Raw genomic sequence first — 27,689 nt, 5'->3', positions numbered from 1 at the left:
CCGGCTGCCTGCCGGAGCCGCTTCATCGACGCCGTCATCAACCGGACCGGATCATCCCCGCCGAACCTCGAAACCATATGCTCAGCCAGCGAGTCTACCGCAGTCGCTTCAGCTGCGGTATCGTCCACCCCACCGGAGCCGCTTCGCCGGATCCGTCGTCCACCGCATCGTATCTTGCTCACCGACACCGCTGTGCATGAACCGGATCTGCTTCACCGGCGCCTTGCATGATCTAAACTCTTCTACTGTCGCTTTTCTATTGCTTGCCCGCAAGTTCTTGTTTAATCTTGGGGGAACCTGTTTGTGCTAACGACGCGCCGTTACGTTTTTGCAGATGAGATGAGTAATCATGAAGTGTAATGGCCGTCTCTCCAACCCCAATTAGCACATGTAGCGTACTTCATCACCGGATCTATCAACCCCGTGAAGATCTGCTGTGACTCCCACGTAGTGCTTCTCCTAATGTAAGTCCCTTGTTTTAGCGCCATGTTCGGGTTCGTATGCTTGTTTGTCTGAAGCTCTTTTAGTTCATTCCTAGCTATGACCGTAACACGTTGCTATTTTCTACTTCATTGCTAACTTTAAGCGATTGAACATTTTGGTTTGCATTCCCTGCTCTGTAGATGTAGCCATCATAACTTCTATCTTGCTCGATCGTTGTTACAAAAATTATAGGTATTATAGTAACATCCTGCTATTATTTAGTTCATGGCCAATTTTAAGTAATTGCACATGTTGGTTCGCATTCCCTGCTCTATAGCTTTTGGCATCGTAACTTCTATATTTGGTTTACATTCCCTGGACTGTAGATCTAGCCATCATAACATTATCTTGCTCGCCGTTGTTACAAAAATTATGGCCTGCTACTATGTTGTTTGTGCCAATTTTTTACTCCATGAACATGTTGGCTTGCATTCCCTGTACTACAGGTGATGCCATTGTTTTGTATCTAGTTCATTGTAAGCTAACAAAGTAAGGACTTAGTTTGGCATGCTATCACTCTGCTATCTAGCCTGTAGTACAAATAAACTTGTCATACTACTAGATAATAATTTTGCGTGCCATCTTGTTCTTGAAAAGCTGCATTATTGACTTGTTTCTCTGACTTGGCATGACGCTCACATATGGAAAGCTGAACATATTGGTTTGCATTACCTCTTATACAAGTTCACAGGTGATCCCACTATATTCTGTATCTGGTCCATCCTAAGCTCCAGCATTAACTATCCTCTATGTGTTGCTCATTACAAGTTTATATCCGAAACATCTTGATTTGCATCCCCTTCACTATAAGTTCAGGAGTATTATTTAGTTCACGGCCAAAATGAAGTAATTGCACTTGGCACATGTTGGTTCACATTCCCTCCTCTTTAGCTTTTGCCATCGTAACTTCTATTTTTGGTTTACATTCCCTGCTCTGTAGATGTAGCCATCATAACTTCATCTTGCTCGCCGTTGTTACAAAATTTATAGCTCGCTACTATGTTGTTCATGCCAATTTTGTACTCCCCGAACATGTTGGTTTGCATGGGACTCGGCAGTAGTAAGTCTCATTGCTTCATTCTAACATGCTCTGTTATATTGGCTGTTGGTATGCGGCATGCACTCTTTGTTTGCTTATTGTGCGCATTACAATGATCTTGTTATAACGACGAAATGATGAGTTCCAAATTCTTTGGCAAACAATATTGCAGTGTCTTTGCGTTTCCATTGTTGCTGTCTTAACTTGTAATGTCTTTGTTTCAGATATAGGTGCTGCATGGACAACTTAAAAGATTGCCGGATCGCTTCATTGTATTGCTAGGTTTAATTACCATTCAATTTCTCTGGGTTCTCGTAATATTTTTCAAAGCCTTGCAGCTGATGTAATATTTAGTTAGTTTTTATAGTTCTTTCGCGCATTTTTTCTTTGGTGCTTGTGGTAAGTGAGGCTATCCGACAGAAATCAATGCTGCGTAAATATTCTCAGTATCTAAATCACGAATTCCTATCCCTTAGATGGCCCAATTAAGCGAAATCACATACGTGCCGGCCCGCAAAATCCTAAAGCGCCTTTTACACCGGCATATAAACAGCAACTAAACGGGCTGGCCCACTTACTTATTGGGCCAGCCCACTTGATTTACTGTGGACCCCACACTTTTATTGGGCCGGCCCACTTGCTTTAAGGTGGACCCCACCCACTACTGGGCCGGCCCACTAACTAGTTGGGCCAGCCCAATTGCTTTTGTGGTGGTCCCCACATACTAAACGGGCCGGCCCTTTAAGACGAAAGTGGGACCCACCTGTGTTTTTGGCCCGGCCCACTAGCGTGTTGGGCCGGCCCACTTGCTATATGGTGGACCCCACATACTAAATGGGCTGGCCCTTTAACAGGAAAGTGGGACCCACCTGTGTTTTTGGCCCGGCCCACTAGCATGTTGGGCCGGCCCACTTACTATACGGTGGACCCCACATACTAAATGGGCCGGCCCTTTAACAGGAAAGTGGGACCCACCAGTGTTTTGGCCCGGCCCACTATCTTCTTGGGCCGGCCCACTTGCTATATGGTGGACCCCACATACTAAATGGGCCAGCCCTTTAACAGGAAAGTGGGACCCACCTGTGTTTTTGGCCCGGCCCACCATCTTGTTGGGCCGGCCCACTTGCTATATGGTGGACCCCACATACTAAATGGGCTGGCCCTTTAACAGGAAAGTGGGACCCACCGGTGCTTTTGGCCCGGCCCACTGGCTTGTTGGGCCAGCCCATTTGATCAAATGTGGACCCCACGCACTAAATGCGCCGGCCCGATAGCAGGAAAGTGGGACCCACATGCTAATTGGGCCGGCCCAATAACTTCTTGGGCCGGCCCAGTTGCTTTAATGTGGACCCCACTTTATAAATGGGCCGGCCCGATACCAGGAAAGTGGGTCCCACATGTCTTGTGGGCCGGCCCTTTTGCCTGTTGACCGGTCAAACGAGTGCATTCGGCCCGGCCCACATGCTTAGTGAGCCGGCCCATTAAAGTTTTGACCAGTCAACCTTAGAGGTTAGGCCCGGCCCACGTAACTAATGGACCAGCCCAGCTATATAGTTGACCGGTCAAACTAAGTCAGCTGGCCCGGCCCGCAAACTTAATGGGCCGGCCCGCTTAAGACGTGGCAGGCCTCGTGTGGGCCTACCATCTACCACGGGGTTTCAGCCGGTTAACGCCGTTAACTGCCAGTTAACGGCGTCTGCCACGTGTCAGTTTGCATGACGTCAGCAGTCAACGGGCTCCCGGAAACACTTGGGCAACGGTCCGATTTTCCGTGGCGGAAGGGCGCCCAAGCGCGACGGACCGAAAAAATCGTCGTAGGACTTTGCCTGACGCAGTTTCCACAACAGAACCCATATCGTCGGGTTAGGCCCATAGGCGACGAAAAATACCCCTTAGCGGACGATTTTGAGACGTTGTCTATCAGAACTTTTCTTGTAGTGAAGGTTAAGATCTCTTATGGGTAAAGCAACACACCTCTGCAGAGTGTAATGAACCGTGACCTGTCACTCCCTGTTCCGGGATATGGATGCGAACGCGGCCGGAAAGGAGCTCCATGAAGTTCTAGTAAACCGGTGAAGGCTGACGGACATAGTTCTTCTGAATAAAAGCAACCTTTTTAAGAAATGGTTATGAAAACCTGCATGGGTATTAGACTTTCTGGTCTAATGCCGTAGCTAGTGCATTAAACACCTCTTTCCTATAATGAACTTGTTGAGTACGCTCGTACTCATCCCACTCTTAAATCCCCTGCTTAGATATGGAGGCATCGAAGAAGGATCTACCGTGCAACTCGAAGACCGAGGAGTCAACAACTACTTCAAGATACAGGACCCTGTCGGAGGAGTCAGATACCAGATCTATCAAGGAGAAAACCTAGTTTAGCCATAGAGGGGAACTAGCTTCCTAAACTTAGCTCCTATTTAGCTAGAATCTATTCTTAGCCTCTATAGCTAGTTAAATACTCTACAAATAGAGTTCGTGATAGGATTAGATTACGAGTCGTTCTTCTGGAGTTAATTTGCAGATTTACCTCATTGTAAAGTAGGAGGCTGTGATGATCTTATGTAACAGAGTCAATGTTGTAATTCTATAGACATGCCTTGGACCCGCATATGTTTCTGTTGTACCACTCTGAGCGATATAATACTAGTGGAACGGTGTTTCATTGGTGTTATATCAGACTTGCATACTACACCATGCAGTGGTATGCCGGGTCACCACAGTGGACTTTTTAGGCATAGATGCATGCTGGATAGCGGTCTATGTACTTTGTCGTAATGCCCAATTAAATCTCACAATACTCATCATAATATGTATGTGCATGGTCATGCCCTCTTTATTTGTCAATTGCCCAACTGTAATTTGTTCACCCAACATGCTGTTTATCTTATGGGAGAGACACCTCTAGTGAACTGTGGACCCCGGTCCAATTCTCTATACTGAAATACAATCTACTGCAATACTGTTCTACTGTTTTCTGCAAACAATCATCATCCACACTATACATCTAATCCTTTGTTACAGCAAGCCGGTGAGATTGACAACCTCACTGTTTCGTTGGGGCAAAGTACTTTGGTTGTGTTGTGCAGGTTCCACGTTGGCGCCGGAATCTCTGGTGTCGCGCCGCACTACATCCCGCCGCCATCAACCTTCAACGTGCTTCTTGACTCCTACTGGTTCGATTAAACCTTGGTTTCTTACTGAGGGAAACTTGCCGCTGTGCGCATCACACCTTCCTCTTGGGGTTCCCAACGGACGTGTCAACTGCACGCATCAAGCAAATTTCTGGCGCCGTTGCCGGGGAGATCAAGACACGCTGCAAGGGGAGTCTCCACATCCCAATCTCATTACTTTGTTTTTGTCTTGCTTAGTTTTATTTACTACTTTGTTTGCTGCATTATATCAAAACACAAAAAAATTTAGTTGCTAGCTTTACTTTATTTACTGTCTTGCACTCTATATCAAAAACACAAAAAAATTAGTTACTTGCATTTACTTTATCTAGTTTGCTTTATTTACTACTGCTAAAATGGCCACTCCTGAAAATACTAAGTTGTGTGACTTCACAACCACAAATAATAATTATTTCTTATGCACACCTATTGCTCCATCTGCTACTACAGCAGAATTCTTTGAAATTAAACCTGCTTTACTGAATCTTGTTATGCGAGAGCAATTTTCTGGTGCTAGTTTTGATGATGCTGCTGCCCATCTCAATAATTTTTTTGAATTGTGTGAAATGCAAAAGTATAAGGATGTAGATGGTGACATTATAAAATTAAAATTGTTCCCTTTCTCATTAAGAGGAAGAGCTAAAGATTGGTTGCTATCTCTGCCTAAGAATAGTATTGATTCATGGACTAAATGCAAGGATGCTTTTATTGGTAGATATTATCCCCCTGCTAAAATTATATCTTTGAGGAGTAGCATAATGAATTTTAAACAATTGGATACTGAGCATGTTACACAAGCATGAGAAAGAATGAAATCTTTGGTTAAAAATTGCCCAACCCATGGACTGACTACTTGGATGATCATCCAAACCTTTTATGCAGGACTGAATTTTTCTTCGCGGAACCTATTGGATTCAGCTGCTGGAGGTATCTTTATGTCCATCACTCTTGGTGAAGCAACAAAGCTTCTTGATAATATGATGATCAACTACTCTGAATGGCACACGGAAAGAGCTCCACAAGGTAAGAAGGTAAATTCTGTCGAAGAAACCTCTTCCTTGAGTGATAAGATTGATGCTATTATGTCTATGCTTGTGAATGATAGGACTAATATTGATCCTAATAATGTTCCATTAGCTTCATTGGTTGCACAAGAAGAACATGTTGATGTAAACTTCACTAAAAATAATAATTTCAACAACAATGCTTACCGGAACAATTCTAGTAACAACTATAGGCCATATCCTTATAATAATGGTAATGGTTATGGTAATTCTTATGGGAATTCTTACAACAATAATAGGAGTGTACCCCCTGGACTTGAAGCTATGCTTAAAGAATTTATTAGTACACAAACTGCCTTTAACAAATCTGTTGAGGAAAAACTCAATAAAATTGATATTCTCGCTTCTAAGGTTGATAGTCTTGCCTCTGATGTTGATCTTTTGAAATCGAAAGTTATGCCTAATAGGGATATTGAAAATAAAATTGTTACTACGGCAAATGCCATCCAAGTTAGAATTAATGAGAATATAAGATTAATGGCTGAATTGCGTGCTAGGTGGGATAGAGAAGAAAATGAAAAACTAGCTAAAGAGAAAAATGTAGCTAAAGTTTGGACTATTACCACCACAAGTAATGTTGACTCTTCACATGTTGCTGCACCTCCTACTATTAATGGTAAAATAATTGGTGTTGGCAATGTTTCTACTCCTAGTGCAAAGCGTACAAAACTGCCTGAAACTGCTAAAACTGCTGAAACTGCCTGTGATAAAACTGCTGAAATTTTTTCCAACCTTGGGGATGATGATCCCATTGCTGTAGCTCATAATGATTTAGATTTTGATGATTGCCACATCTCTGAAGTTATAAAGTTCTTGCAAAAACTTGCTAAGAGTCCCAATGCTAGCGCTGTAAACTTGGCTTTCACAAAACATATTACGAATGCTCTCATAAAAGCTAGAGAAGAGAAACTAAAACTTGAAACTTCTATTCCTAGAAAGCTAGAGGATGGTTGGGAGCCCATCATTAAGATGAAGGTTAAAGATTTTGATTGTAATGCTTTATGTGATCTTGGTGCAAGTATTTCCGTTATGCCTAAGAAAATCTATAATATGCTTGACTTGCCACCGCTGAAAAATTGTTATTTGGATGTTAATCTTGCTGATCATTCTACAAAGAAACCTTTGGGGAAAGTTGATAATGTTCGCATTACCGTTAACAATAACCTTGTCCCTGTTGATTTTGTTGTCTTGGATATTCAATGCAATGCATCTTGTCCCATTATATTGGGAAGACCTTTTCTTCGAACTGTTGGTGCTACTATTGATATGAAGGAAGGTAATATTAAATATCAATTTCCTCTCAAGAAAGGTATGGAACACTTCCCTAGGAAGATAATGAAGTTACCTTATGATTCTATTATTAGAACAAATTATGATGTTGACACTTCGTCTCTTGATAATACTTGATATACACTTTCTGCGCCTAGCTGAAAGGCGTTAAAGAAAAGCGCTTATGGGAGACAACCCATGGTTTTTACTACAGTACTTTGTTTTTATTTTGTGTCTTGGAAGTTGTTTACTACTTTAGCAACCTCTTCTTATCTTAGTTTAGTGTTTTGTTGTGCCAAGTAAAGTCGTTGATAGTAAAGTTCATACTAGATTTGGATTACTGCGCAGAAACAGATTTCTTTGCTGTCACGAATCTGGGCTGTTTTCTCTGTAGGTAACTCAGAAAATTATGCCAATTTACGTGAGTGATCCTCAGATATGTACGCAACTTTCATTCAATTTGAGCATTTTCATTTGAGCAAGTCTGGTGCCTCGATAAAATTCGTCAATACGAACTGTTCTGTTTTGACAGATTCTGCCTTTTATTTCGCATTGCCTCTTTTGCTATGTTGGATGAATTTCTTTGATCCATTAATGTCCAGTAGCTTTATGCAATGTCCAGAAGTGTTAAGAATGATTGTGTCACCTCTGAACATGTTAATTTTTATTGTCCACTAACCCTCTAATGAGTTGTTGTAAGTTTGGTGTGGAGGAAGTTTTCAAGGATCAAGAGAGGGAGATGATACAACATGATCAAGGAGAGTGAAAGCTCTAAGCTTGGGGATGCCCCGGTGGTTCACCCCTGCATATTCTAAGAAGACTCAAGCGTCTAAGCTTGGGGATGCCCAAGGCATCCCCTTCTTCATCGACAACATTATCAGGTTCCTCCCCTGAAACTATATTTTTATTCCATCACATCTTATGTGCTTTTCTTGGAGCGTCGGTTTGTTTTTGTTTTTGTTTTTTGTTTTGTTTGAATAAAATGGATCCTAGCATTCACTTTGTGGGAGAGAGACACGCTCCGCTGTTGCATATGGACAAGTATGTCCTTAGGCTTTACTCATAGTATTCATGGCGAAGTTTCTTCTTCGTTAAATTGTTATATGGTTGGAATTGGAAAATGATACATGTAGTAATTTGCTATAATGTCTTGGATAATGTGATACTTGGCAATTGTTGTGCTCATGTTTAAGCTCTTGCATCATATACTTTGCACCCATTAATGAAGAAATACATAGAGCATGCTAAAATTTGGTTTTGCATATTTGGTTTCTCTAAGGTCTAGATAATTTCTAGTATTGAGTTTGAACAACAAGGAAGACGGTGTAGAGTCTTATAATGTTTACAATATGTCTTTTATGTGAGTTTTGCTGCGCCGTTCATCCTTGTGTTTGTTTCAAATAACCTTGCTAGCCTAAACCTTGTATCGAGAGGGAATACCTCTCATGCATCCAAAATACTTGAGCCAACCACTATGCCATTTGTGTCCACCATACCTACCTACTACATGGTATTTCTCCGCCATTCCAAAGTAAATTGCTTGAGTGCTACCTTTAAATTCCATCATTCGCCTTTGCAATATATAGCTCATGGGACAAATAGCTTAAAAACTATTGTGGTATTGAATATGTACTTATGCACTTTATCTCTTATTAAGTTGCTTGTTGTGCGATAACCATGTTTCTGGGGACGCCATCAACTATTCCTTGTTGAATATCATGTGAGTTGCTATGCATGTTCGTCTTGTCTGAAGTAAGAGAGATCTACCACCCTATGGTTAAGCATGCATATTGTTAGAGAAGAACATTGGGCCGCTAACTAAAGCCATGATTCATGGTGGAAGTTTCAGTTTTGGACATATATCCTCAATCTCATATGAGAATAATAATTGTTGCCACATGCTTATGCATTAAAGAGGAGTCCATTATCCGTTGTCCATGTTGTCCCGGTATGGATGTCTAAGTTGAGAATAATCAGAAGCGAGAAATCCAAAATGCGAGCTTTCTCCTTAGACCTTTGTACAGGCGGCATGGAGGTACCCCATTGTGACACTTGGTTAAAACATGTGTATTGCGATGATCCGGTAGTCCAAGCTAATTAGGACAAGGTGCGGGCACTATTAGTATACTATGCATGAGGCTTGCAACTTGTAAGATATAATTTACATAATTCATATGCTTTATTACTACCGTTGACAAAATTGTTTCATGTTTTCAAAATCAAAGCTCTAGCACAAATATAGCAATCGATGCTTTTCCTCTATGGAGGACCATTCTTTTTACTTTTATGTTGAGTTAGTTCACCTATTTCTATCCACCTCAAGAGTATCTTAGTGGTGTTCTTAGTCATTGTATTAGGTGCATTGGTTTGGGTTCTCTCCGGGGTTTTGGTCTCGTCTGAGTTCGTGTGAGTTCCCTAGAGGGCTTGTTGACCTTAGTCGTGTTGTTGCCTTCATGGCCTTGTCGCCTTTGTGGTGTGGTAGCCTTTGTAGCCTTGTTGCCTTTGTAGCCTTGTTGCCTTTGTGGCCTTGCCGCCTTTGTGGCGTAGTAGCCTTTGTGGCGTTGTTGCCTTTGTGGCGTGTTGTAGCCTTTGTGGTTTTGGAGCCGTTTGTGGCGCGTTGGAGCCTTTGTGGCCTTGTTGCCGGTGCGGCGTGTTGTAGTCTTTGTGGCCTTGTTCTTGAGAGCCTCCGGTGTTGTGAAGTTGCCTCAAGCTTGATACTTGGGTGTTTGCCCCAAGCTTGTACGGGTTCGGTGACCACCCTCAAGGGTCCCTTAGTGGATCGAGGCTTTCCCTTTGGTGGAAAGGCTCGAGGAGAATACGGTGGCCCTAGCGGATCATTGGAGTGCCTCGTGCCTCCACACCGCTGTAACATCCCAGGATTCCTGACAATTGTAGGGTAGATTTAGGAAAGGGATGTGCATCTCATCATAAAATCTGGGGAAATTTCGCGCTTTATTGCATAACACATCAAAGGGGGATCAAGTTTCTCTCTCGACACCAATTAGGGTTTAGGGTTTCGAGAGTGCAATAAACTTTGACATGACCTCTTTGCATTTAGGTTTTGCATATGAGTTGTTCATCAACTTGTTTGGAATTGAAACATAAAAAATGAAATGAGTTTGAATTCAAATTCAAACTCAAACAATTCAAATTGAATTAAATAATATAATTCAAATCATAATACTAAATATATAAAAATAACAATAAAAGATAAATGCATATACAATATAAAGCTCAATATAGAGAAAACTTGAGCTTTATTAATTTACACACAAGATACATTGTCAATTACAATATTCCTTATATATTACAATAAATCAAATAATAAGGAAATGAAATGAATAAAAGAAAATTACAAGTATCTATAACTAAAACCCTAGCTACTATTCAACTTCTTGATCATGAAGAACACCTTGATGATCTTGAGATCTTCTAAACCTGCACATCAAGAAAAACCAGAGAACCACATTGCACCAAGTGGAAAAGCCACTTGACTGTTAGAAATAAAGCAAACCATAGGATAAGCTTGGATCAGCCGAGTTGATCTACATCCAGGGAACAAGTCCCAACTAGCCCAAGCACACAGCTCACAGGGCTTGGTGCATGGCCAACACCACACAACCATTTTGGCTAGTCACCAAGTGAACAATCCTTGTTGTCGACCATTGAGCTCACCACAAGAGGGTATAAAAGCTTTTTAGCTCCAAAACCCTAGAGTTCATCGACACAAGCACCATGAGAAGTAGAACAACAAGAACAGTAGAACATGAGATAATATCCAGTGGTTATTCCACCAAGAACAAGAAACTGTTGAGCAAGAAAATGGTGAAGTAGCTCACAGCAGTGCACAAGCCAGGAGGAGAAGGACAAGCACATCACCAGCCAGCAATCACAGAAGCAAAACATGTACATCATCAAACATCTAGGAGTTGGAGTGAGGTATACCAAAGAATCATGGGCAAGCACATGGTTTTGCTCATCTTTACTATTATCTTGCGATAGGACCGTGGTACGTCGCACCCGGGACTCCCGCGCGCCTAGCGATCGAGAAAAAAGGCAAGACCTAGCGACCAGAAAAAACAGCCACGCGTGCCCAGCGATCGGAAAAATCCAGGGCCAGGAGATAGTGTCCGGCTCCAATCCAATAGGAACATGTCCTCAATGCAATGGAGAGTCCGGCCCGAATCGAGTAATCACGTCAAGCGTGTCCTCAATGCAGAGTCCGGCTCCTACGAGTAATAAATTCAAGCGTGTCTTCAAATGTTCCTACCATATCATTGTATCGCATATACGTGTGTAGCTTCAAACCGCGCCACAGCTCGCCAATAGATAAACTCTGCTGACCCTTGATCGATTCCCTTCGCCGCCTCGCTTTAAGAAGATCGATGAAACACCAAGCTGGTGAGTCGCCATCGGGAGCCTTAACGAGTGTTGCGAGTCCTACGTCGAAGACGAGCACGAGAAAGACATCGGGTTGCTCGAGGAGGCCGGGCCGCCGCCGCAGGAACACAGCGCGGATCATCCTCATCCAGGACAACGTCGGGCTGCTCGAGGAGGCTGCGCTGCCGCACGACCACCACGCGGATTATCCTCAGCCGGCCACCGCCCCTTGATCTCTGGTCAGCAGCTGCGATGAGATAGTGCACGGCGAAGCAGAACAGGTCGGTGCGACGGTGCCGGCGGGGCTTACTGCAGGCACGTCGATCCTGTGCACCATATGCGGAAGGTGCTTCGGCAGCTACCAGGCGCTCGACGGACAGACCACATAAAAGAAAGCAAATAACGCGATCGCAGCAACCAGTCATGACTCATGAGGACGTTCGTGTTTATGCTATAGTATATCGTGAGGGGTCCCGGAAGCGTTCAAAGAGCTTCAAACAAATCAGAGTTAACAGATGGAGCTCTCAGGCTAAGTACAGACTCTGCTAAATTTAGCCTGTCTATCTACTTGTGTCTTACCTGATGACTGTGTTTGAAATACACATATCAGTGATCAAAAGTAGTGAACTATTCACACGGATTTTTCACTACTTGGTTCAGAACTAGAGTCATCTGCGTTTGCAAGTCTGTGTAACTATAATAGTGTTTATGGTGAATTTGCTGATCCGACACAAGCACAAAACTTAATTAGTCATCATATATATGTACTTCGGCACTATCATGTCAGTTGAGTAACTGCCTTTTGCTTTCAGATTGCTCTTTGGAAAGGTTACAAATCATATGAGGAAGCACCTGCAACTGGGTTCACTAAAGAGAACAGAACCTTGGATGACATATGGGAGACATTATTAAGCAGTGACTTTGAAGTACTGGCATCTAATGATATTTTCCGTTGGTACCTAGGGCCGATCTGGACGTTGGAATCGCCGTGCAGAGTGTAATGTCATAAACCGCCGCCGGATTGCCGGAGGTCATCTGTCACGAGCGAGGGGTGACATCTATCGGGAAGTCGGACTTTCTAGGCCATTCAACATTATTTTCTCTTTTTTATTTGTTATGTGGACTATTTATACTTGGTATGGTAGAGAGGGTGGGTTTTTAATTATTAGATAGAGATAAAATAAGCATGAAACTCATGAGTTCATGTCTTTCCTGCTTGCTTGAGGGCTCAGGAGTAAAAGGTTTCTTTGTTTGATTTGATCTATCCACATTGAAGCTCTAATTCTTTCAGGGGAAGACAAACATGATATTGCTAATGGTAGAGGTTCATAAATGCAAAAAAAAGAAATATCATGGTGACTGATAGTTGTATCAGGTTTGAGCTTTAAAATAAAAGTTGTATCAGGTTAAATGTATAAGATATTCTCTGCAGCCCTACCAGCCTCCCCTTGTACCACGTTGCTGCTACTACTGAAGATGTATATTATTGTGGTCTCTTTCAGTGTATATAATATTAAAGTAGTGCTTATTTTATGGATAAATATTGCTTCAAAATCTACAAAAATATGTTTAATTCTATCGACCACAAGTTGACAAAAGACACTGATTAAAAATAATCAAAACACATTGTCCCCCATACCATTATGTCAGGACCAGAGAGAGCCTCACAATCATGTTCATCATGAATAGGTGAAAATGTGACCACATACATCGATGATGGCACATAGGAGAAGTGTCATCATAGATGATTCAAGCTCTAAGGTTTTCTTTTTCCCGGTGCAATGCACGGGCACTTTTGCTAGTATTACATAGCATATGCATAACACACCGAAGCCGTAGGGTAGGGCTACCCTAAGTGCATTATCACTTGGTCCTAGACCATGTGATGCTGGCAAAATAGGGAGAGGCCAGAGAAACAAATCCCAAAGGACCCTGGGTATGCCCAAATGAATCACCACAGAGGCAACCAAAAGCATCCAGTATGGATTTAATCCACTGCTAGCCTAACCAAACTCACCTAGCAGCACAAGCCTAGTAAATCAGAAAGATACACATCTATGTGTCTGTATGATTTTCAACATCAAGTGGTACTGGAATCAAATGGTTGATCACCAGTATCCTTGCACAGAAAGCATACAAGTGGTAGGAGCAACCATATCTACCAATAATCTACTGCTAGGGTCAAAACAACTACCTATCTATACACACAAGCCAACCAAACACATATATCATTACTCCAGAGAGTTCAATAGCAAGTTGGGGTGCCAACTATAGTTGGTTTCCATCCAAATTTGTATAAATGAAATAGGAAATCATCACTGCATTAAGCATTTCATTCCTTATGTCTTGAATTATGAAGCAAAGCTTCACAGACAAGTAAAATCAGCAACAACAAGCCTACACATATTATACATATGTAATATATCACCAGCCAACAATCATGCTTTTACAAGCATAAGCAATCACCAGTACTTGGTGAGGAGCTTCATAGGCAAGCAACAACATCATACAAGATATAACACATGTATATAAGAATCCACTAAGCATATGTAAATACATATGATGATCATAGGATCATCCAAGGCCACAAAGACAAACAGTAGCAACTGCAAGTAATTGTAGTAGCTAAAACAACATATATAACATTTTATAATTATATCCAGAAGCACATCAAAGAGAATTGATGCACCACTGCAATAGGCAACACAAGTATAGCACAGCAATGCATAACAGGAGATCCACAAGCATCATTGGCACTTGCATAAGAAAGAACTGCTCACAACAGTTGGCTAGAGTAACCCCACAGAGATGAACAAGAATAGACAGTAGCATAGCAGCAGCTAGAATAGCACAACCATGGCAGCAGCAGTAGCTTAGCAACACCAGGAAGGCCTGGAACGCCTGCTCGACGCGCACCGTAGGAGAAGACCTCAACCCTAGATGCAGTAGGGTTCATGGACGAGCGGGAGACGCCGTCCCTTCCAAATCGACGCGGACAGGAAGCTGCGGTGTCGTGAGATGCGTCGATTGTGCCCCATGGCGAGGGCCAGGACCAGCAGAGTCGGCCGGAATCGACCGGCGATGGCGGAGGCGACGCGGGCGTGGCGGGAGCAAATTAGGTTTAGGGTTTCATCGCGTGCGAGAGTGGAGGGGCGAATGAGGCCGGTTGGGCCGGACCAGGTGGGCTGGTCCAACCTAACCAGGTGGGTCGGCCTGACCAGTGGGCCCAGGGGCAAAAGGGTCATTTCACAAGCCCCTTTTTAATTGAAACTTTGCACTAAATCCAAAAATCATAGAAAACTCTAAAAAATAGAATAAAATATGAAAACCACTTTAAAAATTATTCTCTACTCCAAACAAATACTTATTTGAAAAGATGAACCAAAGTAAAAAAAATTGATTATTAAAAGAATAATTTCATCCAAAGAATATAATAATAATAAAAAGGAATTTAAAATAAACCTCATGTTTTTAATAATTAACCAAGTCCGAAAATAGTATTGGACTTAAGTCTTCTTGGAAACATTCCAAAATATTATTTTTACTCTTAAGGAGGAAATTCAAATATTTCTTATTCATAATACTCTAAGACAATAAAATTAAAAACACTAGTGTAACATCCCAAATTTCAATAAAAGAAAGTTAGAAGAATTCCAGAGAGCAAAATTTCAAACCAACAAAAACTTTTTAAATTGCATATAGTGCCATGCATAGGACTTGTGCATTTGATTGATATGCCATGATGATTGTTATTAGGTGTATATGATAAACCCTAAAACCCTAATGTGATCATGAGAAGATCACAAACCAAATAAATTAAAAAGAGGAAGAAAGTCAAATAAAAGCAAAACCCTAAAAACCCTCACATATGCCCTATGGCATTTTTATAAATTTTGACCCTAGACCAATTTGGTCTTCACCATTAGTTGAATAATGTTACTAAACACTTATTACAACTTTTGGAATCAAAGAATCACAATTCAAATGAATTTCAAATGCAAAACTTGCTCACATATGATAATGGTCAAAACTGCCAATTATAGTCTGATCCCTACTTTGAGCCATTGCAATTCAATTTTCTCAAACCAAACCTTGCTAACTCTTTGCACCACATCCAAGTCAACATCAAGGAGAACACTTTTTGTAAAGATCACCATGCCAAATTCTTTCTTGATCAAAAGCTATGCTCAACCAAAGTTGCAACATTTTAACATATGTAACAATCTCCCACTTAGCCATTTTTGCAAAACTTTGAATTCACCAATTCCACCACCACCTCTCATCATCTCTGGTCATTTAGAACTCAACCAAACACACACATTTCAAATCGGGCAACCATTTGAATTAAATCAAAATTGGACAAAATTCACAAATTTCAACTATGGAACTATTTGACACTATTGCAAATAGTGATCTACCTCATCAACTCTACCTAAACCCTAGTCCAAATTGTCCCCTGGTTCCCTCTAACCAATCAATGCCAAATAGAAACCCTAGCAAGGGAGCTAACAATGCATGGACATGGCCATGCCGGCCATGCTCCACACGTCGAGCTCCCCCTCTCTCCCTTCTTCCTCAGCCACGGCCACCGTGCCCAAACGACGCCACCTCACCTCCTACACCACCTAGCAACCAACCGTGTCGAGGAGGAGCACTGCACTGGCCAGACCAGCTCGCGCCCATGGCGGCCAGTATGCCGCTCGCGTCGCACATGTGCGCGCCGTGGACACGCCCTGGCCACCTCTCGCCTGGGCACCTCACGCACGCCCTGGACCACCTAGCTGCAGGTTGAGCATCGCCGCGTCGCCACGAAGCTCGCAGACACGCGCTCGACACGACCCGTGACCGCCGGCGCCGGAGACGACGACATGTTCCCGTGAACGCCGCGGCAGTCGTGGAAGAAATGCGACCAAACCAGCCACCGCCCGACCAAGCTGTCGCCGCCAAACGCATCGCCAGGAACCGCAGAACAGCGCCACGCCCTTGCCTAGCTCGCTAGCTCGCCGGAGACGCCGCGCGCGTGTCGACCACCTCACTGCCCCGCAGCACCCTCGCGCGCCTATAAAAGGAGACCCCTCCCCTCGTCGATCTGAGCACACCACCGCACTCGCCACCTCTCACTGCTTCTCAACCACCACACCACTCGCTCGATTCTCGCCGGAGCAAGGCCAATCGGAAGCTCACCGCCGCGGAAGCTCTGCAGCAATCGCCGGCGATGCCGACCACCTCAGGCGACGCCACTGCTACCAGGAGCTTCGCCGTCGTCCACAACCTCGTCGAGCATACTGCCAACCCTCGCTGGAGCCGCCGTAAGCTCTCCGACCCCCTACCCTCGCCGCCAGACCCTCGGCTTCTCGTCGGAGAAGACGACGACCGTGCGCCGTTGGATCGCCTTCTAATACAACGCGCCACGTCGCTCGTACCGATTCGGGTTTTAAAACTCGCTGACAGGTGGAGCCCCCTTGTCAGGCAGCCCACGCGGGCACAGACGCGTGGTGGGCTGGCCTTGGGCCGTTTTAAACCGTTTCGGCCCACCTAGCTTTCCCGCCGGCCTTTTTAATTCAAATCCTATTTAAACAATTCCAAATGAATTTCAATACTGCCCAAACTTTGAAATTCAATAGATTTAAATTGTCTTAACCAAATTCAATGAATTTTATGTTGTTGGAAAGCTAAGGAAAATATCTACACAATGCCACTGGTCCCATGCCAAGATTTGCTGTAGAATTAATTTGATAAAAAGAAGAAGGCAGGGACTTTTCCCTATTCAAATAATTATTAAAAATCAACCAAAATAGATATTAAGTTAATTCCAACTCTAATAGCTCACATTTGACTTACACTAATTGATTATGCAATAAAATGGTGTGGTCACTTTGCATGATCATGCCCTAGTTTAATTAATGGACAATATGGCTAGTTTATGTAGTTGATATTGTCCAAAACTATTAAGTAATTCATATGAAGTCATATACTTCATTTAAACTTTGTCTCACATGAATTCATGTGATGTTTGGACCCCTGGCCAAACTCACTTATATGAATTACTTGGAGATTTAAATCATATGTAGCCCTATTAAATAGTATGAGGTGGTCTACCTCATTTAAATCATTTTCTCAAATGATGATGATGAACCTTTGACTTAGGTCAATATAAGTTCATATATGATTGTTTGAGAAATTAAATCTTAAGAAGATTTCAATGAGAGGAAATTATTTCTCAAGAACCCTATGGAAACTATCATTTACATATTAAATGAAAAGAAGTAAATTCTCCTCAAGCAACACAACCCATGCACCCTAATTAGATTATTTGTGTGCATAGAATAGTTTGTGTGTTTATATGTGATACATGGAATAGCCATTGAATTAGTGAGTAATTATACTCGTATTCAAATTTAGACGCTAGCACCGGAGAGTACACCGAAGAAGAAGGTTGCTACCAAGAGAAAGAGGAGGAGAACTTTGAGAACTACCAAGGCAAGCTAATATTCTTGCAAAGTGCAAAGCCCTTTGGGGCAAGGCACCATGAATCTTACCTTTTCTTACATAAGCCTATCCCAAGTTTATACAATACAAGTTTTTACTTGTTTTCTCAATAAGTTGCTTTTATAGTTAACTTTGGTCAAAGTAAAGAGGTTACTAGAGTAATGAAGTTATTCTCAATCAAGCAAAGCTAGATAGCACCCTTCATGAATTAGAGCTAGTGCTAATGAAATAAAACTTGACTACTCTAGATGGGAACAATATGACTTGAAATGAATTTGAAACCTTGGAATGATGAAGCATTCCATTGAATGATTTTTGAAGGTGAATATGACCAAGAGAAGATAGTGATTTTTGATAAACATGATGTTGGTTTGAGTGCGATACCTTTCCAATTATTAAGTACCCCCACAATACCTGATTATGGGTAGGGCTTAACTGGAAGTTTATGCATCTTAGTATGGGTTCCCTCTGAACACACGTCATAGGGGTTATGCTTGAGGGTGCCTCCGTTGTTGAGAAATGATGTGAAATTGAGGTGAATTGTACGGCCAAGCCCTGTGCAGTTCCCAGGTTGACAGTTGGTCTTCACTGGGAGGCCAAGCTCATGGGGAGAGGTGCTCATACTAGGATTTGTAAGTGAAAGGTTATGGTTGATGATCCGCGTACTGTGTTATGATGATTCGGGGTAATCCCGACGGATGAAATCAAATGTTGTGGCACAAGTGTGCAACCTCTGCAGAGAAATGATGATGAAAGAAGATGGTGAAATGACTTGTGGTGAATTGAATTGAAATCACCACTTGAAAGGTGGGAATGACACAAATGTTCCCACTTGAGTTAGTTAGCATTTGAATAAGCTTTTCTCAGATACTTGTGAACTAAAACTGGCTTTATGCAAATAAACTAGAGCTTAGCAAACCATACTAGAAATGTCTAGCACTTACATTAGTATTAGTTTGCGAGTACTTGAAGTACTCACGGCTTTGTCCCTGGATATTCAAATGGCCAGAGTATGAAGATGAACAAGGAGATGACCAGCAGGACGCCTACGACAACTAGGAGTCTTCCGACGTCAAGCGTTGGCCTGTGGACTAGAGAGTCCTTGTATCTTACGCTTCCGCTATGAACTTGTGTTTGTTCGTTGATCAATAGATCAACTATTCGTGTAATATGGATGATGTGATTCCAAGTTGTAAGACATTATGGGTTGTAATGAATGATGACTGTGATACTTAACTATTATGCCTCGCAAGAACAATATTCCTGGGATTGCGATGTATGACATAATAGGCATTCGGACTTAAAAATCCGGGTGTTGACAAGTTGGTATCAGAGCCATTGTTTGACCTTAGAAGACCTTAGTTAGAATGGGCGTTCTGAAAAACTTAACTTTGAAATCAAATGAAGAAAATATTTGTGAAAACTTACTTACACTCTTGTCTTTGAGACTTTGCCAAAATTTGATGAATCATGTTCTATCTTATTTGAATCTACTTAAAATTTTGCCACACTTTACACTCTCTAACTTACTCATCCAATTCTCTTTCAGATGGAGCCGAATGAACCCATCAACACCAAGTTTTACCAGCTTGGGAACGGAGGGAGCTTGATCTTCGAGCACGACCTCAACGCCGTCTCTGACTTCCTTGGGCGCCCACACCCCGAGTTCCACGGGGTTCAGCTGGACGACACGCCCGGAGGAGAGTTGCAGTGGGTGATCACTGCCGACTTGAGGGGCAAGATGGAGCCTCCCACCTCGGAGAGGATCCTCTTCTCCTTCCGCGAGAGCAACTGGCTCGACGGACTCGCACGTGGCCTTCAGGAGGCACTTGCGCGCCTCTGTGGATAGAACGTGGTGCGCATCCTCGCTTCACGCTACGCGCATCTCGTGAGGCGTGATGCCATGGGAGTGCCCATGGAGCTGCAGCCGCACCCGGAGTTGAGGCACCACGCTGAGCACCTGGACTTCATGCTCTACCAGACTCAGAAGGACCTCGACGCCACTCGCGCTTACGCGAACCAGACCCATGCTCACATCATCGAGCAGGGTGAGGCGATCAAGCTACTCAACAACGACCGCAAGAGCCTTCGCCAGCAGCGTGCCAAGAAGGACGCTACGATTGTGCGCCTTCGCGCCAAGATCGCGTCACTCGAGGCCACTGTCAAGGCCCAGGAGGACCAGATCAGGGAGCTGGAGGATGACGACGGAGGTATTGACCTTCAGGGAGGAGGAGCCTTCCTGAGCGACGACGACGACTTTGAGGAGGACGAGTTCACCGAGGAGGAGGACTACGAGTTCCTGGAGGCAGGACCTGACGACTACGTCCCGATCGACGTCGAGGATGAGGAGTAGTTGCACTAGTTCACTTATAGTAGGTGTGAGTTGTATCCCGTCCTTTGTATCGTAGCATGAGAATGGTTCTTAAAACCATTGGAGTATGAGTGTGTTAGTTTGTACTATGTGTTGAATGAATGAATGAATGTTATGTTTGTCATGAAAAGATTACAAATTTCAAATGTTTTCAAAACTTAACCAAAATAAACCATAGAATGTTCCCTCTTATCTCATGATCTTCTATATCTTCAGATGGCCCCTCCCAATCGCACCAACGACGCGATGATGCAACTGTTGCAAACCTTGCTTGCCGACAGGGAGACAGAAAGAGCCGAACGCCAAGCCAACCTCCACGCTTTGCAGAACATCGCCAATCAAGGACATGGAAATCATGATCACCCTGGATCCAAGCTCAAGAACTTCCAGAACACCAACCCTCCGGTGTTTAGCAAGACCGAGGAACCCCTCGACGCCGACGACTGGCTCCAGACTATGGAGAACAACCTGGAAGTAGCCGGAGTGGAAGCCAACGAGAAAGTCTTGTTTTCCACCCACTATCTCGCTGGACCAGCCCGCGCTTGGTGGACAAGCACCCGTGCCATGAACGGAGGTCAGTTCATGACTTGGGAGGATTTCAAGCTAAAGTTCAGCAAGTACCATGTACCCCCGGGTCTTATCAAAAAGATGAGGGATGAGTTCCGTGAACTGAAACAAGGTCGCATGACGTTGGTAGAATACCGCGACAAGTTTCTCACACTGTCAAGGTACGCCCCTGATGAGACCGACACCGTTGAGAAGAGGAAGGAGAGATTCCTGAACGGACTGCATGATGAGATGCAGACTGTCCTCGTCAACATCCCCTTCGCCGACCTCGAAGCCCTTGTTGACTCCGCCATCCAGATGGAGGGCAAGTTGAACCAAGCCAATGAGAACCGCAAGCGCCGCATGGCAAATCAAAGTGGGTCTAGCCATACCCAGAAATTTCGCCCCAGCTCAAGTGGAGGTTTCACTCCGAGGAACAACAAGCCACCGATGCAGAACTCGCGCCCCGGTTATCAGAACCGGAGTGGAGGAAACTCCAAGCCAGGAGGCTACAAAAACAACAACAACAACAACTACTACAACCGCGCTCCGCCCAGAGCCCCCAGCAACAACAACAACAACACCAACACCGCTCCCAGAACCGGAAGCAATGCCGTCCCCGTTGCGAACAAGCAGGACAAGACCACCATCACTTGTTATGAGTGTGGTGTAGTGGGGCACTACTCCAACGAGTGTCCCAAGCGTCTTGCCAAGCTTGCCGGCAACACCGCAGCACCTGCTCAGCAGCAACGCCGTGTCTCCACCGGCAAGAAGTTCGCCCCCAACAACCCCAATAACCGCAACGGCCGCCTCTACCACATAAACGCCGAAGAATCCCAGGAAGCACCAGACATTGTACTGGGTATGTTTTCTGTCAACCACATCCCTGCCAGAGTGTTGTTTGATTCCGGAGCATCTCATTCTTTTGTCACCGAAGACTTTGCATCAACAAGTAAAATTCAACCCCTCAGTTTGAAGCATGTTATGATAGTTCAAATTCCCGGCTCAACCACCAAAGCCAGAAAATTTTGCAAAAATGTACCAATCAAAATCCATGATGTAGATTTCTATGCCAATCTAATCATTCTGGGAACCAAAGGTTTGGAAGTCGTACTAGGAATGGACTGGATGTCCAAGCACAATGGATTGATAGACTGTGCCAAGAAAGCCATAACCATGACTAGCAGCACCGGTATCGTAGTCGAGCACGTCTCTGAAAAACTACCCAGAAAATTCACCTGCAACCAAAGTGTATCCAAGCCAACTCTGGATCAAATCAGGGTCGTTTGTCGCTACCCTGATGTGTTTCCGGATGATCTACCCGGTATGCCCCCGGATCGAGATATCGAGTTTATCATCGAGTTAATTCCCGGAACTGGACCCATAGCCCAGAGAGCCTACAGCATGAACGCAACAGAGCTTGTGGAGCTGAAGAAACAAATAGATGATATGTTGGCCAAGGGTCTGATTAGACCTAGTGCATCCCCCTGGAGATCACCAGTTTTGTTTGTGGACAAGAAGGATGGTGCAAATCGTTTATGTACGGACTATCGTAAGCTTAACGATGTCACCATCAAAAACAAATACCCCTTACCCAAGATAGAAGACTTGTTTTATCAATTCACCGGAGCCAGAGTTTTCTCCAAGATAGATCTTAGAAATGGATATCATCAGCTAAAAATCCGAGCCACCGACATCCCAAAAACTGCCTTTACCACTAGATATGGGTTGTATGAGTACAATGTCATGTCATTTGGACTGACCAATGCCCCCGCTTATCTCATGAATCTCATGAATAAGATCTTCATGAACTTTTTGGACAAATTTGTCGTTGTCTTCATCGATGACATCCTTGTGTACTCCAAGTCCGAAGAGGAACATGAACAACATTTGGAGACTGTCCTAGCAACCCTTAGGCATCACCAGTTGTATGGCAAGTTCATCAAGTGTGAGTTTTGGTTGGAAGAAGTTGGATTCCTGGGACACATCTTGTCTGCAGGAGGAATTGCCGTAGATCCCGCCAAAATCAAAACTGTTATGGAATGGCAAGCCCCAACCACCCAAACCGAGGTCCGCGCTTTTCTTGGATTAGCCGGATATTACCGCAGATTTGTAGAAGGCTTTTCGAGCATCGCTCGACCAATGACCCAATTGTTGAAGAAGGACAGAAAGTTTGAGTGGACCGACAAATGTGAAGAGAGCTTTCAACAGCTCAAGAGTAGACTGACCACAGCCCCAATCCTGATCATGCCAGATATCGCAAAGCCCTTTGACGTATATTGCGACGCCTCCAAGACTGGTCTTGGATGTGTGCTTATGCAAGAAGGCAAAGTTGTATCCTACCTTTCAAGACAGCTAAAGCAACATGAACAGGAAACTACCCAACCCATGACCTCGAGCTTGCAGCCGTGGTCTTAGCCTTGAAAGTTTGGCGTCATTACCTCATGGGTAATCGATGCGAAATCTACTCCGACCACAAAAGCCTCAAATATATCTTCACCCAGAAGGAGCTGAACATGAGACAACGCCGATGGATCGAATTGATCAAGGATTACGACATGGAGATTCACTACCACCCCGGCAAGGCCAATGTGGTAGCGGATGCTTTGAGTCGACTGCCATGTCAGTTGAACTCCATGCTTGCAACTGAACAGCCCAGCTTGCATCAAGAGTTTGAACAGTTCAGACTTGAACTTGTTAGCGAAGGATTCCTAGCCAGCATAGAATTGCAACCCACCTTGGTTAGCCAAATCAAGGAAGCCCAGAAGGACAACGCTAGCATTGACGGAATCAAGAAACAGATAGCCGGAGGAAAAGCCCCCGGATTCACCGTAGATGAAGCCGGAGTTCTTTGGTACAAAGAACGTCTCTGCGTACCATCGGTGACATAGGCATCCCAAATGGGCCTGCCGAAGATGGTACCCGGGGTTTACTGGAGGCCCAATACCCGAAGAATAAGAAGATTCGGGAGCCCAAGATTTACTAAGGAAAGATAGAGTTGTAATAGGAAGTGTTGTTTGTAATCTGGCGGGATGAGTTAGAAACCGTCCCGGACTCTGTAAACTTGTATAGCACGAATCCCTCGCTCCACCTCCTATATAAAGGGGGAGTCGAGGGACGAAGAATCAATCGAATCATTGTCTGCAAACCCTAGTTTTCATAATCGTCGAGTACTTTTCGGCTGAAACCTTCGAGATCTACTTACCCTCTACTTCCAACTAAACCCTAGCCTACAATCCATAGGCATTGACAAGTTGATACCTTGTCAATTGGCGCCGTCTGTGGGAACTAGAGGCGTAAGGAGCTGATCTCGATGGCACGCTCAAGATCTTCGACATCGTCAACCGCAAGCAACACAATGGATCGAGGTAAACAGATCGCTGCTGGTCTTGTCGATTTTGTTCCTCACCCACCCTCCCGTTTGGATGCATATGCGTATCTGGCGGAGCCCATGGAGATGACGTTCGGAAGGTTCCACTTTCGCGTCGAGAAGGAAGGATCGTATCGTGTCGAGATTCCAATTTCGTCGGGATCGTCGGTGGTCGATTCCGATTTTTCAAGCTATGCATCGTCTATCGAGTCAGGAGAAGAAGAAACCTCGGCGACACGCTACGTCAGCACTAGAGCAAGAGAGAAACTCGCCAAGATCTTCAACGACATGTCGTTTGAGTCATCTGCGGACTCATATATAAGCGATGGCTCAAGCGATGTCGACAGTTACGACTTCATCGACAAATCTCTCACAGTGGGCAAGGTCTTCATCAATCTCAACGATGATGTCACCAAACCCAACGTAGATCTGAGTACAAAGTATCATCAGATTTACGCCATTGAAGATCAAGAGGAGACATCTGAGGCTTTCGACAGTTTGGGAAATCCATACGTCGATCCCTCCAATCTGCGCCAAGGCCTGGGCAACAAATACGTCGGGCCAGAGCCGCGAGATAGAGTTCAACTTTCACAAGCAGCGTGGGACAGAGCCGCAAGAGCTATGAACGGCACAGAACCAATGGCTACCACAGCCACACCAGAGGAATTGCAAGCATATCAATATAGGCTCGCACGAGCTGCCAGGGAATTGGAAAAACAGACAATTTGAGTTGAACAGAGAAAGGAGGCAGCCTCTCGCATCCAGCAGAGAAGGGCAGATCTAAGTCGACAATCTAGAACTACGGGTGATAGCCACAGGGAGGCGCGGAACAGAGCAAGATCAAGGCTGCAACACATACCCGAAGCAGAAAGAGAGCACTTGGTCCAAAACCTCGACATGTCTTTTATGTCGATAGATACAAGAGGAAACATCATCCCTAAGACACCAGAGGCTGGGTATATGGCGACACATGCTTTTATCCTTGCATCTAAACCACCTCCAGGTGATCCAAGGGAAACACTGTACAATATGGCGGTAGCAGGAGTTGGAGCTATGGGGACAGCGTTTGTATCAACGCCTCCCGAAGGAGCGGCAAGGCAAAATAGTCCACGACCTGCAGCAGCAACAGCGGCAAAGACTCGAAGGACCAAGTGGAGCAAGAGACACAAAGAAGCACAAGCAAGAGTCGACAGAGCGCGGCAGAGCAGAAGGGATCATCGGCAATCTCCGGAGTTGAACGACGAAGATATGTGTGGCTTGCCATGCTTTACGAGGAGAGTCCGAAAAACTCGAGTCCCCTCAGGATTCAAGTTACCCGATAACTTCAAGAAGTTCGACGGCCTCCAAGATCCAGAGGATTGGCTAGTCGACTATCTGGAAACGGTGAAGCTCACAGGAGGAACTAGGGCAACAGCCATGCAAAGTATCCAGGTGCACTTGAGTGGAGCCGCACGATCTTGGATAAAGAAACTCGCCCCAGGATCCATCGACAGCTGGGAAAGTTTCGAGGATGTGTTCGTCAAAAACTTCAGATCCACGTGCAAAAAACCCGCGTCGTTAGAGGAGTTGAGAGCGTGTCGACAAAAGCCAGATGAGCCAATGAGGAAGTACATCCAGAGGTGGAATATCATCAAAAACTCGGCAGAAAATATATCTGACGAGAGAGCAATAGATGCGTTTGTTGCAGGAGTCAGGCGTGGAGATTTTGTCGAGGACTTGGGAAGGACCAATCCAAAGACAGTATCCGCGTTAATGGAGATAGCAAATAAATGGGCAGATGGAGAAGACGTTGTCCACAACAAACGACACAGGTCGCCAGAGGAGGACCGCGGTCGAAACTATCAACCAAGGCGAAGATTTCCTCGGACGTACCAGAACTACGACGCTCCAGGACAAATTTCGGCAGGTTTTCGGACAAATACAGGAGGAAGCAACGAGAGATGATTACCGAGAAGCAAAGTGAACAGCGAGGTGATAACAGGGATGATTCACGCAACGAGGCAAAATAGCGGGCCTAGGTTCCCAAGACCTTTCGTGTCCCCGAAGAGATGATGAACGGACCGTGCCAGATGCATTTTTTCCTCGACAGCACGGCAAAAGACAGTCAGGGCACTTGCAGAAGGACTGTCGAAATTTTCAGGCAATGTTGCGGTATGCAGAGAACGCCAATGCGCGAGCAGCACAGAGAAATCCTCGGGAACCCAGGAGTGAGATCCACTTGCCGCCTCCTCCTGCGATTACAGATGACAATCGGCATCAGCTCAGAATAGCGGCAGCACCTGCACCACCACCCTATGTTGATCCTAACTCCAACGGAGCGGTGTCGATGATTCAGAAGGGAAGGCCGTCCAATAGAGCTCTAAAGTAATCTCACGACAGTGTTTATGGCAGAGAAAATGCCTCCACCAACAGTTGAGTACCTTAATTGGTCAGGACAAGACATCGGCTTCACAATAGCAGATCATCCGCAGCAAGTTCCTCGACCAGGGCAATCAGCACTTATTTTGCCAGCAGTTATCGCGGGATTTGATGTTTCTCGAGTGTTCATAGACGGCGGCAGCAGCTTAAACCTTATGTATGCCGATACATTGAGGAAGATGAACATATCCTTAGCAAACTTGAAACCAACAGACACAAGGTTCCACGGCATCACACCAGAGAAACCAAGTTATCCATTGGGAAAGATCAATCTTGACGTTCAGTTTGGGACCCGAGAAAATTACAGAATCGAGAGGCTTGAGTTCGAAGTCGTGGATTTCCCGTCGCAATATCACGCTCTGTTGGGACGACCAGCATATGCTAGATTTATGGCGGTGCCGCACTATACATACTTGTTGTGGAGGTTGCCTGGACCAAAGGGACCAATCACAGTCAAAGGAAGTTTTGCCTTAGCCGATAAGTGCGACAAGGATTTCCACCGGTTGTCAGAAACTTTCGGGATGCAAGCTGAGTACTTGGCGTCAAAAAGCATGACTGATTACGACGTACTGCCAGACGTTGGGAGGCCAAACAAAGAATCAACTTTCGCATCGAGAAAAATTCAAAAGAGGTGCAGATTCACCCGACAGACCCAAAAAAGACGACATCTATCGCAAACGACATGGATATCGCATAGGAAAGCGCGCTCGTCGAGTTCCTCCGTGAGAACTGGAAAATCTTCGCATGGTGTCCAGCTGACATGCCAGGAGTACCCAGGGAACTTGCCGAGCACCACCTAAACTTGGATCCACTAGCGAGACCAATCAAACAACCTTTGCGGCGTTTTTCGGAACCAAACCGCAAAGCCATGCTATCAGAAATCAATCGACTACAAGAAGCTGGATTTATAAAAGAGATATTTACAGAAGCCACATGGGTAGCAAATCCCGTGCTGGTGCCGAAGAAAAACACTAAGGTCCTTCGCATGTGCGTCGACTTTACGTGTCTCAATAAACATTGTCCAAAGGATCACTTTCCCCTCCCGAGGATCGATCAAATTATCGACTCCACGGCTGGATGTGAACGT

Source organism: Lolium perenne, chromosome 5, assembly GCF_019359855.2.
Source record: "Lolium perenne isolate Kyuss_39 chromosome 5, Kyuss_2.0, whole genome shotgun sequence".
NCBI lineage: Eukaryota > Viridiplantae > Streptophyta > Magnoliopsida > Poales > Poaceae > Lolium > Lolium perenne.
The sequence above is the reverse complement of the archived record's forward strand: the minus strand, read 5'-3'. Positions refer to the sequence as shown.